Source organism: Lontra canadensis, unplaced genomic scaffold, assembly GCF_010015895.1.
Source record: "Lontra canadensis isolate GAN:19392208 unplaced genomic scaffold, GSC_riverotter_1.0 scaffold299, whole genome shotgun sequence".
In the NCBI taxonomy this organism is placed as follows: Eukaryota; Metazoa; Chordata; class Mammalia; order Carnivora; family Mustelidae; genus Lontra; species Lontra canadensis.
This window is the reverse complement of record NW_022631293.1, coordinates 132,488-146,196: the sequence shown is the minus strand read 5'-3', so window position 1 is coordinate 146,196 and position 13,709 is coordinate 132,488. Positions and strand designations below refer to the sequence as shown.

The 13,709-nt window shown below is 41.8% G+C and overlaps 1 protein-coding gene across 2 annotated transcripts in view; it reads right to left on the bottom strand.

The window, feature by feature from the left end:
• LOC116862680 (5'-nucleotidase domain-containing protein 3) overlaps positions 1-13,709 on the bottom strand; it is a 57,531-nt gene that overhangs the window by 35,896 nt on the left and 7,926 nt on the right. The window lies entirely within an intron of this gene.

Sequence of the window (13,709 nt, the reverse complement as noted above, 5' to 3'; positions counted from 1 at the left end):
CCACCTTACACGGAGAGAAGCCAGCCACAAGGGCCGGCCTGTGGCCTGAGGCCGCTTGTCTAAATGTCCATAACAGACAAATCCGGAGAGGGAGAAGGCAGATCAGTGGGCACCGGGGGCTGGAGGGTGTGGGGAGAAACGGAGAGACGGTAAATGCATACAGCACCTCCCCCTGGGGTGAGGACAACGTTCTCAAACTGATGATGAGTGCTGGCTGAAGGGCATCGTGAATATTCCGAAAGCTCAGGAATGGGAGACCTTAAGTGGGTGACTGGTACAGTATGTAAACAGTATCTCCGTGACACTGACTAAAAAGGAATCTCTGCTTCAATATCACAAAACGATTTCTTTGCTTTAAAAAATCATACGTGCTAGTTACAGATTTCAGACATTGAGAAACATCTAGATGACTACATTTAGGTATCACACATCGCCTCACCCGGTGGCGGGGGGGAGAACCATTAACGTACTGGCTGCAATACTGTTTACGTATGCATTTTACACAGCTGGCCTCGCAGCGTACACATGGCTCCGTGTGCTCTCCCCATGTGACATTCCAACATGACTGTATTCTCCTATCCCCACGGACAGGTGCGGGAGTGAAATCGATCACCACTACCTCATCCTCTGCTTCCTCGGTGCACGGCCCAAAGTACCACACCATTTTCAGGAAGGTATAAAAAAAAAGTCTGAAGACCCCATCTTTGCAGTTTTGTTTTGTTTTGTTTTGTTTTGACCTTCATGGAATATAGTGAAGAATTCATAATTTCTCATCTTCCACCCATAATGACAAAAAGAATAAAACTACAGAGGGAGACATTTCCCAGGAATTAGAGGAACCAGAAGAGGAACGCGAAGGACAGACAGCCGCCCCCTGAAGCCTGATGAGGCTGGACGAACTGATCAAAGGCGACATCTTGGACCAGAGGTCTTCAGCCACAACGTCCTCGATACAATCAGGATTAAAGCCTGTACAGTACATTTCCAAAGATGGAAAGGAAATACCATACTTGCATTCAGTTAGTCCTCAAGGCAAGAACCTCATCAGGCAACATTTTGTGACAAGAACACTGACCACTCTATTTTACTAAAAGGATATCTGACCATATTCTTTCATCCTTTGACGTTTATGAACCAAAAATTTACTTGGAACAGCTCATAAGTGCAAATGCTGAAAGCAGGTGACTTTTTGGGAGACAGGTACGAAATATCCAACACATGCACACACAAGTCCAACTGTCCATGACTAAGGACAACTTCTGGTCTCCACTATTGGAGCTAACATTTATTAAGCACCTACAATGTGCTACATGCTCTCCTAGAACTCTGTATTCTCTCACTTAATCCGTACAGTAGTCTGATGATGCAAATACTGTATTATCCCAGTTTGATACATGAGGACATCTGAGACACACAGAAATTACATAATTTGCTGAAATACACACAACTACTAAATGGCAGATCTGAGACTTAAATCTGGCAAGTCTGGCTCCAGAAGCTGTGCCCCTAATGCTCTTTTCCAAGATTATGGGACTCTACGAGCATTTGGGAAGAGTGTGTTTTACCCTCAGTAAAACGAAGTCAACCCTTCGTCCTTTCCGTGCTCTCCAGGGAGCCTGCACTGCTCCCCCTTCGCTTCTGCTCACTTCTTCCAGGCTAGGAATGGCCTGCATTACCTGCTTCCAGTCTAAGCGGCCACATGAAATACTCAAAAGGTCCTGCTTTCGCAGGGTGACAGCCCCCGTCAGGAGCTACATCAGCCACAAAGAGGTCCACAACAAGGCATTCTGTGCATGTGAGAAGGCTCCTTGCGGCTTGAAGCCTTAGATCTCTTTGAGAACCTAACCCAAGCTCTGGAATCCTCTCCCCAGGAAAATGCCCTTCCAGATTTTGCAGATAATTTCAGGGAGGCTGACTCCCCTAAAGCCTATTCATGGCAACAAGGTAAGTTGTGATATTAAACTAACTTAAAACTAAGCCTTTACATCCCCCCACAGAACACCCAGGCCAAGGAAGGCAAATGTAGGAATAAATGAACAACTTGATAAATGCATGCACATATTTCTCTCCCTTCCCCCAAACAACCTAGATAGGGCAGAGCCTGCTGAAAATCCTAAGAGTTAAAAGCACCAATGACTCTCCTACACTGTTGGTGGGAATGCAAGCTGGTGCAACGCTCTGGAAAACAGCATGGAGGTTCCTCAGAAAGTTGAAAATAGAGCTACCCTATGACCCAGCAATTGCACTACTGGGTATTTCCCCTAAAGATACAAACGTAGTGATCCAAAGGGGCATGTGCACCCGAATGTTTATAGCAGCAATGTCCACAATAGCCAAACTATGGAAAGAACCTAGAGATCCATCAACAGATGAATGGATAAAGAAGATGTGGTGTGTGTGTGTGTGTATACATATATATGTGTATATATACACATATATATGTGTGTGTGTGTATACACACACACACAATGGAATACTATGCAGCCATCAAAAGAAATGAAATCTTGTCATTTGCGACGACGTGGATGGAACTAGAGGGTATTATGCTTAGCAAAGTAAGTCAATCAGAGAAAGACAACTATCATATGATCTCCCTGACATGAGGAAGTGGAGATGCAATGTGGGGGACTTGGGGGGCAGGAAAAGAATAAATGAAACAAGATGGGATCGGGAGGGAGACAAACCATAAGAGACTCTTAATCTCACAAAACAAACTGAAGGAGGCCAGGGGAAGGGGGGTAGGGAGAGGGTGGTGGGGTTATGGACATTGGGGAAGGTATGTGCTATGGTGAGTGCTGTGAAGTGTGTAAACCTGGCAACTCACAGACCTGTACCCCTGAGGCTAATAATACATTATATGTTTATTAAAAAGTTAAAAAATTAAAAAAAAAAAGATGCACCAACAATTCCGTTTCATTAGTTTCTTTTATCGACATCAATGAGATGATTATTTTGGCTTTCTTTTTCTTTGGCAAAGAAGACACATAGGAGGACAGTAAACAAGACAGTAGCATTTTAAAAAACTTGAAGGCAGACAGTTCACCAGACTAGTTCTGGGGAAGGGAGAGGCTCGGAGCTCCAAGCCACGTGGCATCAGCCACCACAGGTGTCCTGGCCTTACATAATCGATGGGCCCCAGGGCAGAATGCTATTTTCTGAACATGACCACACGGCATCCCCTTCCAGATGAAGTAAGGGAAGCAGGACTGCTTACAGAGTGACCAACAGCTCTGCTTTCACAGACGATCTTCTCATGGGAAGTTCTAACAGTCTGCTGAAATTAGAAGTTTATGTTGAATAGTGTTGGCAATAGTCTCCCTCCCTTCCCACACCCTGAGAAGAGTAAGTAAAGTCCTCAAGGAACACTGCTCCGATAAAAAATCGCTAACAGCACATCCCCAGTGCTGCCTGGGAATTTCCTGCAGGGGTGAGAGCCCAAGGCGTATTAATCACATGAATGTCACCACCAAAAAGCTGGGATTTTAATGTCATCATTCAAAATAAACATGAGGACTAAAGGACACTTAAAAGGGATTTCAACGCTCCATAAAACCACTTCAAAAAGGTGAGGAGAACAAACACGAATAATTACAAGGCAAAGGAAAGAATGCCAAACACTCACAAAGAGACAGTCTGTCTAAACTGCAGACTCAAAAGTATAAACGGAAGAAGGGCCCTTGACTAATCAGTGAGGTGCTTCTGCCCTAACAGAAACAAGAGTGCGTACCACTTTAGAAAGTGAATTCTTGTTGTACCTAATGGATGATGACAGCAAGACTACGCAGTTAGTACTGAGAAATGGAGAGACAGCTCTGTGACTCCGGCCAAAGCTCGGACGAGAGCCTGGTCCCAAGGCAGCCACCCTGGGCTAGAACATGGACGGCATCTCTCAGAGCTGTCGGAGGCCCCAGCATACCTGGCGTGAATGAGAAAGAATCTGGTTATAGCCGCCTCTAGTGAGCCACAGAGACTTCGGTGCTGCTGGTCACTGCAGCATAACGTAGCCTAAGCTGACTGACACACCTACTATTCCTCCAGTATGCTGCCGGCTTTGGGAAACCACTGCTCCCCAACATCCAGATGGTACAGCCTCAGTAAGGTTCTATTCCTGCCCCCAGGAGGAGAGCACATGACCCAGGCCTGGGTCCAGACCCAACAAGAGCACCTGAATTCCTGGGCCAACATTAATTCACTCGGAGAAGACTTAGGACCCCCTCTGGCCAATCATCTTCATGATTTCCTTTCGGCCAAAGGGAACCAATGAGTCCAGTCAGGAAAATGTCTGGATTTGTAAGGGAATTTCACGGAAGAGGCATTCTTTGCTTCTACACTTGTATCTAGGGGCACCTGGGTGGCTCAGTGGGTTAAGCCTCTGTCTTTGGCTCAGGTCATGGTCCCAGGGTCCTGGGATCGAGCCTCGCATCGGGCTCTTTGCTCAGCAGGGAGCCTGCTTCCCCATCTCTCTCTGCCTGCCTCTCTGCCTGCTTGTGATCTCTGTCAAATGAATAAAATAAAATATTAAAAATAATAATAAAATAAATAAATAAACTTGTATCTAAAAGATTTACAACTGGAGACATGAGAGGCCATCTCTAAGAACCTATAAAAAGGCCAGTATGGAGGAGAGCAAGGTCAAGAGACAGGGAAGCCACCCACTGACATCCATGGATCAACTGATATTTGAAGCTAATACTACCTCTTGATTTTTCAATTACACAAGCCTGTAACATTTCTTCCTAAAAAAATCTTCTTTGCTTAAGTTAAATCAGTTTGAGTTGTTTTATTACTGTGGCTAAAAAGGTCCTAGTAACTAAAAGTTCATTTCAAGCCTATTCAGCTACTCAAAATTCTTACTGCCTCCAAATTTTAATTTGTTAACCTGGCATTAAAGGCAGTCTCCATTTAGACTTTAAACCATCTTTCCAATCTTAAAATTCTCCTTCATATGCCCTATTTTCAGCAAGGTGGGTAATCTACTTACTACTCTGTTCTCCAGAATATGCTATAGTTGAGTACCATCTTGAATTAAATTCACATGGAATATTCAGTCTCTCTTTGTCTAGCTTCACAAACACTGGTTAGCTGTATTAAAAGAAGATCAGGGAAGATTTCCCTTTATACTATGCTGCGAAACAAACACCATGTGAATCAAAGAATTAAATTTTTTTTTAATCTTAAAAATTTGGCAAAATTATATTGATCACTATTTATCTCATCATTCCAAATGTGAAAGCAACAACAATAAATCACAAATGGAAAATATCAACAGATTTATAATATAAAAAAATTTTTAGAGAGATGGGGGTGGGGAGGGGCACAAGGAAAGGGACAGAATCTAAAGCAGGCTCCACACCCAGCACAGAGCCCGATGTGGGGCTATCTCACGACCCTGAGATCATGACCTAACCCAAAACCAAGAGCTACAAGCTCAACTGACTAAGCCACCCAGGTGCCCCTATGATACAAAAATTTTAAACATCTGTGTATCAAAAATATCAAAAACAATAATCCAAGGGGAAAGGTTATATTAGAAGTTTAAAGATAAAAAGCAAAGGACTAATATCCTAAATATTAAAAAAGAATCCAAAATCCAATAAATATAAAGATAAAGGATATATTTCATAAGAGAGAAAAGTAAATGGCTAACAAAAGTAAATGATCAAAAAGAAAGCTGAAATGCACCTGAAAATTCTTGACGTTCAATTTCTGGGTAATACAAACCACAATCCCAGAGATATAAAGATGACATTTTTCTTTAATTAACTAGAATTTTCCTTTTTGGTATATACCCTAGATTTCAAACTGTTCTCCCCCCAAAAAAAGAACATTAATATCTGAAGTCCCTGAAGAAGAAAAAGAAGGGGAAGAAAGAAAAAGGAGAAAGAAACAAGTTTTTCCTTAGATGTTACAAAAAAAACAGAAGGAAAGCCTACCATTTCTCCCTTCATACACCACCACGAAGCTTTCTGTGAATCCTCCCAGGGCTCAGTGGGCCACAACCAGGAGTCCTAGTGGCTGAGAATGATGTGCACTTGGTACACACAGGACCCCAGATGAAGGTGCACGGACCTCACTTAACATAGTTATTATTTACAAAGAAGGAAAATGAAGATGAAATAAACAGCTCAAGGTCAGATTTCTTGGTAACATATTTCTAGGCTCCTAAATCAAGAAAAGTTAGAGCAGAGTTAAAATGCTTGTTTTTCTCTAATTTGACCCATTCTCAACTTCAGTTTGTATTTCACCATTCATCCATTTAATGAATATATTCATAAATATTAGAAATATTTTATGAATTATTTCATATTTCTTTAACACAGATTCAAATCCTCTTTTAAAAGTTCACATGTTAGAAACAAGATTTCAAAATACCTTTTAGAAAAAATATACATAGGGGTGCCTGGGTGGCTCAGTGTGTTAAGCCTCTGCCTTCAGCCCAGGTCATGATCTTGGAGTCCTGGGATCGAGCTCTGCATCAGGACCTCTGCTCAGCAGGGAGCCTGCTCCCCTGACCCCTCTCTGCCTGCTGCTCTACTTGTGATCTCTCTCCCTCTGTTAAATAAAATAAAAATCTTTAAAAAGATAAATATATATATATACATAAGTGGCACAAAAACAGACACACAGACCAGTGGAACAGAGTAGAGAGCCCAGATATGGACCCGCAACTCTATGGTCAAATAATCTTTGACAAAGCAGGGAAAAATATCCAGTGGAAAAAAAGTCTCTTCAATAAATAGTGCTGGGAAGATCGGACAGCTATGTATAGAAGAATGAAACTTGACCATTCTCATACACCATACACAAAGATAAATTTGAAAGGGATAAAGACCTCAACATGAGGCAGGAATCTATCAAAATCCTAGAGGAGAACATAGGCAGTAACCTCTTTGACATCGGCCACAGCAACTTCTTTCAAGACATGTCTCCAAAGGCAAAGGAAACAAAAGAGAAAATGAACTTTTGGGACTTCATCAAGATCAAAAGCTAGCTTCTGCACAGCAAAGAAAACAGTCAAGAAAACAAAGAGGCAACCCACGGAATGGGAGAAGATATTCGCAATGACACTACAAAGGGCTGATATCCAAGATCTATAAAGAACTCCTTAAACTCAACACTCAAAAAAACAGATAATCATGTCAAAAAATGGGCAGAAGACATGAACAGACACTTCTCCAAAGAAGACATACAAATGGCTAACAGACACATGAAAAAAATGTTCATCATCACTAGCCATCAGAGAGATTCAAATTAAAGCCACATTTAGATACCACCTTACACCAGCAGAATGGCCAAAATTAGCAAGACAGGAAACAACATGTGTTGGAGAAGTTGTGGAGAAAGGGGAACCCTCTTACACTGTTGGTGGGAATGCAAGTTGGTGCGGCCACTTTGGAAAACAGTGTGGAGATTCCTTAAGAAATTAAAAATAGAGCTTCCCTAGGACCCTGCAATTGCAGTACTAGGTATTTACCTCAAAGATACAGATGTAGTGAAAAGAAGGGTCATCTGCACCCCAATGTTCATAGCAGCAATGGCCACGGTCGCCAAACTGTGGAAAGAGCCAAGATGCCCTTCAACGGACGAATACATAAAGAAGATACGGTCCATATACACTACGGAGTATTATGCCTCCATCAGAAAGGATGAATACCCAACTTTTGTATCAACATGGACGGGACTGGATGAGATTATGCTGAGTGAAAAAGCCAAACAGAGAGAGTCAATTATCATATGGTTTCACTTACTTGTGGAGCATAAGAAATAACATGGAGGACATGGGGAGATGGAGAGGAGAAGGGAGTTGGGGGAAATCGGAGGGGGAGACAAGGCATGAGAGACTGTGGACTCTGAGAAACAAACTGAGGGTTTTGGAGGGGTAAGGGGTGAGGGGCTAGGTGAGCTTAGTGGTGGGTATTAAGGAGGGCACGTATTGCATGGAGTACTGGGTGTGGTACATAAACAATGAATCTTGGAACACTGAAAAAATAAAATTTAAAAAAAAACATATATATACACATATATAGGGGCACCTGAGTGGTTCAATCAGTTAAGCATACAACTCTTGGTTTTGGCTCAGGTCATGATCTCAGGCTCACGAGACTGAGCCCCACACTGGGCTCCGAGCTCAGCACACAGTCTACTCGAGATTCTCTCTCCCTCTCCCTTTGCCCCTCCCCCCATTCATGCGTGTACTCTTTTCTTTCTAAAATGATAATTCTTTTTATTTTAAAGTAAGTGATATAGATTGATTAAAAATACATGAAAAAAAAAAGAGGAATTTTTTGTGCCTAAGTTGAAGCCATACTTACATGTTCTCCACCATCTCCACAGCAAGTGAGCTCAAAGTTCTTGACCAAATTATAAACATTAAACTTCTCAGTTGTAATTGCCAAGGACAATGATAAGGAAAAGACAATTACCTTAGAGGATTTTATCTTCGCAAACTTCACTTGTGTCAAATTGCAACTTCCTCGTGTCAGCAAGGCTTGGGCAAAGACAGCCAGTTCTACTGACACCTGTCTGAAAAATGCCAATCTGTCCTAACACAATCGATGTATTAGGAACAATGTGACCATAATGCAAATTTCATGTTAACATTTAGAATGTTATGGTTCTTGGCAACAAACATGATTTTATATGGTTGTGACCACTCGACAGCCTTTCTACTAATCCGTTACAGTAAGGGAAGAAAGCGTAGAGCAAACAACGTGACTGAGATAGATTCAAAGCAGCACTACTATTAGACCTTAGAGATTTGAATCCAACTATTTTTAGCCAGAAAATACCATCTCCAGTTTCTCCAATAGCCATTCGACTATAAAGCCCTTTACTTCTGCATCAGTCCAATAGATGCAGAGACAAAGTACCAAGTGATCAAGATATCCTTTTCACTACGAAGGTGAACATTATAGGGTTACCTGCCCAGCACAACCCAACCCTGAGATAAGAAATGACCCTTCCCCACCTCGAAACACACAAATCCTGCATTCTTCTGGGACCCTGCAGCACCCCCTCCAGCCACACCTGGAGGTCCAGGCTAGAACACCAAATTCACCCTGCGCCACACTGTTCTCACCCCTACGGGAGGAACCTTCCTTCAAGCCAGTCTAACCCAGAGCCCTTCTCTTATTTCTTTGTCTTTACTGGATAGCTTTATTGAGGTGCAATGACATATAAGAAATCACACATAAAGTACACAGTTTGATGAGGTCTGACATACATATTCACCTACAAAGCCATCATCCCAATAAAGATAATAAGTGTATCTAATACCCCAAACATTTCCTCATGACCCTCTGAATTCCACCCACCCACCCTCCCCTCTCGACCACCAACCACCCCCAGGCAACTGCTGTTCTGCTTTTGACCAGATTTCTTTGCCTTTTCTAGACTTTTCTATAAATGAGATCACACAGCACACAGGATTTTGGTAAACTGGTTTTCCCAAGGAATTTTTCCAGTAAGCACTTCCTGTACACCTACTATGTGCCAGACACTGCACAGAGAACCGTGCAGGGACTGTGAGTGAGTAAATAACTGTGCTGAACGACAACAGGCAGCAGGGAGGCCAAGAAATGGCAAGATGCCAAGTGAGAAGAAACTTGGCACAGCTGCCCTCTCCAGAGGAGGTGGCGTCCCAAAAGTCATTTTTATCTACAAATCTAAAAAACAGCTTTCATTCTTCCTTTACTTCAGACACTTTGCATCATCTCCAGGAACAGCAATCCATGACAAATACTATTACTCATCTGAATAATTAACAATGTATGACATTTGCACTACTCCTACCAAAAGTTAAAACCACATATTATTCTGTAAATAATATCTGTAATTTTGACTGCTCTGTAGAAATCCATCCTGCTTCCTAAAGTTCAAAAAATAAAACCACATCTGATTACATTTGAAATACAATCACACCTAATCTGAAGTCATTTAATAAGAAACAAACTTAGGGGCCCCTGGCTGGCTCAGTGGGAGAGCACATGACTCTCTAGCTCAGGGTCATGAGTTCAAGTCCCTCACCAAGGGTGGAGCCTACTTCAACAAAACAAAAACAAAACTTAACTGCTCAAAAGAAAAGTCCATGTGTTTCATGAGAGAAACTTCTTAGAAAATTTGGCCATATCAAAAGGTCAAACACTAGGCAAGCTATCAAGAATTTTCTTTAAAGTATGAAGGACATAGAAAAGGAGTAATTATCAATGCCTTCCACATACCGTCCAGTGGGTACTTCTTGTTGTCTTGATGACTGGTCCCGAGAACATCCTAAGGAAAACACTGCTACCCCCTGTTTGCAGGGGAGAAAAAGGCTGGAAAGTTAAGCCCAGGTGGCATAGTTATCGAACAATAAAATGTGGGTCGAATGCCTGGCAGAGTACCTAGCACACAGCAGGTGATCCACAAATGTCTGTCCCCCCTCTCCTTTCCTCATCCATCCAACTAATATTTTCCCTAGACGGGCATAATCCCAGAAACCACATACTCAGACTCTTTCATGGGATCTCTGAGGGTCAAACTCTTTTTATAATACTGCTTAAAGATGACAGGCAGAATACTGTGGGTTACGAATCCACATCCTAATTTCTAAAATGTGTGAGTATGTTACCTTTACATGGCAGAGGGGAATTAAGGTTGCAGATGTTAAACAGCTGACTTCAAGACAGAGATTAAGCTAGTTTACCTGGGGGGCCCTACGCACAAGGGTTAAGTGTAGAAAAGGAAGGCAGAAGATTCAGCATCAGAGTGATGTGATGTGAAAAAGGCTCCAACTTAATTTTTAAATTGCTGACTTTGAAAATGAAGGGGCCATGAACCAAAGAATGCAGGAAGCTTTTAGAAACCGCAAAAGGCAAGAAAACATTCTCCACTAGAGCTTCCAGAAAGGAACAGAGTCCTGCCAAACACCCTGATGTTACCCCGATGAGAACCATTTCAGACTTGTGACCTCCAAAACTGTAACTGATCTGTGTAGTTTTAAGTTACTACATTTGCAGCAATGTATCAAAGAAGTAGTTAAGAATTTAATAGAGAGATTATTTGCCTCTTTCACTCTTATTCCCTCACCAATTGACAGTGAGAGGCTACATGAGGTCTCATGACTCAGTGGTCTGAACACAGAATCAGATCTGAGACTCCAGACATCTCTGTTAATTGAAACATTGCAGAAATTTACAAAAACGTGAAACCAAGACATTCTTCTAAAGTTCTTTGATTTCAGAAAATAGTTACCTTTCAAAAAGTGTGTCATTTACACTAGCAGCTAACAGATTTATTATTATTTTAAATGAAGTGGGGGAATACCTATGTTTTAAGTCTCTCATTTTTAAATTTCTAATACAGTCACTATCGGTATAATCTATATAAACCGGAAAACTCTGGGATCTTCAAGAATTTTAAGGGTATTAAGGAGTCCTGTGAGCAAAACGCTGGAAAACTGCTACTCAGGCTACACCTGCCTTGCCCATTGCTACAGTTACAGTAACCAGCACACAGACGATACTCAAAAACTACTGTTTAAGAAAACAGACACTCAGACAACACTCTGATACTGACAGTAATGTTTCTCAAGTAGGTGTTCCTACCCAAAAGGGAACAAAAGCAACATTCCTGATGAGCCCAATGTAATCACCAGAGTTACATCTTAGAGAGTTAACGTCTCTAACGAAATTAAAATTTTAATCAGTCTTATGTATCTTACAAATACACTTAATACAAAACAGTTCCGGGGCACCTGGGTGGCTCAGTGGGTTAAGCCTCTGCTTTTGGCTCAGGTCATGATCTCAGGGTCCTACTATTGAGCCCCGTATCGGGCTCTCTGCTCAGCAGGGAGTCTCCTTCTCCCTCTCTCTCTCTGCCTGCCTCTCTGCCTCTTTGTGATCTCTGTCAAATAAAAAAATAAAATCTTTAAATATATATATATGTGTGTATATATATATAAAACAGTTCCTCAAAACCCTAGTAAACTGAAAAAGATGGGTTTCCCAAAGGTAAGGACCAACCCACAGAAGTACAAAAATCTCCTACTCAGCTGATTAGTCAGCTAGCCTCTCTTTCTCACTTGACTAAAACATACAGTATCTAACTTAAAAAATAAAAGAAAAAGAAAATACTACCTTTTTTCTCCTAAGCACTTGCTAATAATGTATGACAGGCACACAAAGAAGTTCTGGAGGAAAGTCACGGCTGGCTTGGTCCATTAAGCTTCTGCCTTCAGCCCAGGTCCTGATCTCCGGGTCCTGGGATGGAGCCCCGCATCAGGCTCCCTGCACAGCGGGGAGTCTGCTTCTCCCTCTCCCTCTGCCCACCCCCCTTGTGCTCTCTCTCTCTCACACCCTCTCTCTGTCAAAAAATAAATAAAAATCTTTAAAAACAAAATTGGAGGAGAGGCTTTTTTCCCCCTACTTTATCCTCATCTAAAATGCATCGTGTCAATATAGGAAATGACAAAGTCAGGACCTGATGGAAAGGGAACTTCACACGTGAATGAACCCAGCCTTGGATTCTAGGTGTTCCCACAGAAGTACCAGGCCCAGCAGGGCAGGGCTGGTGGCTCCCCTTGCTCTGAGCCAGTCGGACTACAAGCAGCTTCCTGTCCTCAGTACGGAATGGTTCACTTTCCAAGAGCTATCAACAAACCAGACTGAACGCGAAGGCGAGCTTCCAAAGTAATGAAGTCAAAGGGGAGGGGCAGTGATGATGCATGATCACCATTTAAACAGCGAGCATATGGGAGAGGAATTAGAATTACTCTCTGTGACTCAAGCCATCCAAAATAAAATTGGCAGCCTTGTGCTCATATGGCAAATTCAAGCAGATGCCAGATGGCCACTAATAAGAGCCATGGAAAAAGGGATTCCATTTTCCCAGCAAAGGACCGGATTCTATGACTTCTAAGGGGTCCTCTGGTTCTCTCCCTATTTTAGGAATTTCTTTCCTACCTGAAAATGTGAAAATTATTATGTGGCACGTTTCTCCCTGAAATCTTTTTTGCTACTTTTTCCTGTGGTCACAGGATCATCAATATCATATACCTAGAAAAAAGAAGATGTTTAAAGAATACATCTTGAGATGTTTAAGACACACAGAAAGGTATAAAGATAAATACAAAAAACACCTGTAATTCCCACCATCCAATTTAGGAAATAAACTTCTTAAATCTTCACCTGCATTTTCCTTCCACCAAAGAGGTAACCACTAGGCTATCTGTTACCACTGAACACCTGACTCTGGTGTTCATCATTTTCCTACATTTTAGACTTTTAGCACATACATGTGTATCCCTGTATGTGATCTATACTATCTTTCATGTGTTTTCAAACCTTTAAAAATTGGCTTGCAACTGCAACTTGTTTGTTGTCTTTTTTTATACATAGACATTCTCTGGATTGTTTTTGTGAGAGTCAGCTCTTGTTCAGGAGACAACATACACTGTCTGCAAAGATTCTGAGCTGTGTCCATGGACCATACATTCTGTCGCAACTACTCAACTCTGGCGTCAAAAATACGGAAATGAATGGGTGTGGCTATGTTCCAATGAAATTTAATATACAAAAATAGCAAGCCAGATCTGGCCCATGAACTATAGTTTGCAGCTCTCCCTAGAGTAAACATTATTTCTTTCAGTGTCATTTCAGTATTTGTTTGATATTAACACTGCTGGGTTTCTTTAGTTGGCATTTGCCCGAAATCTCTTTTCCCATTAATTC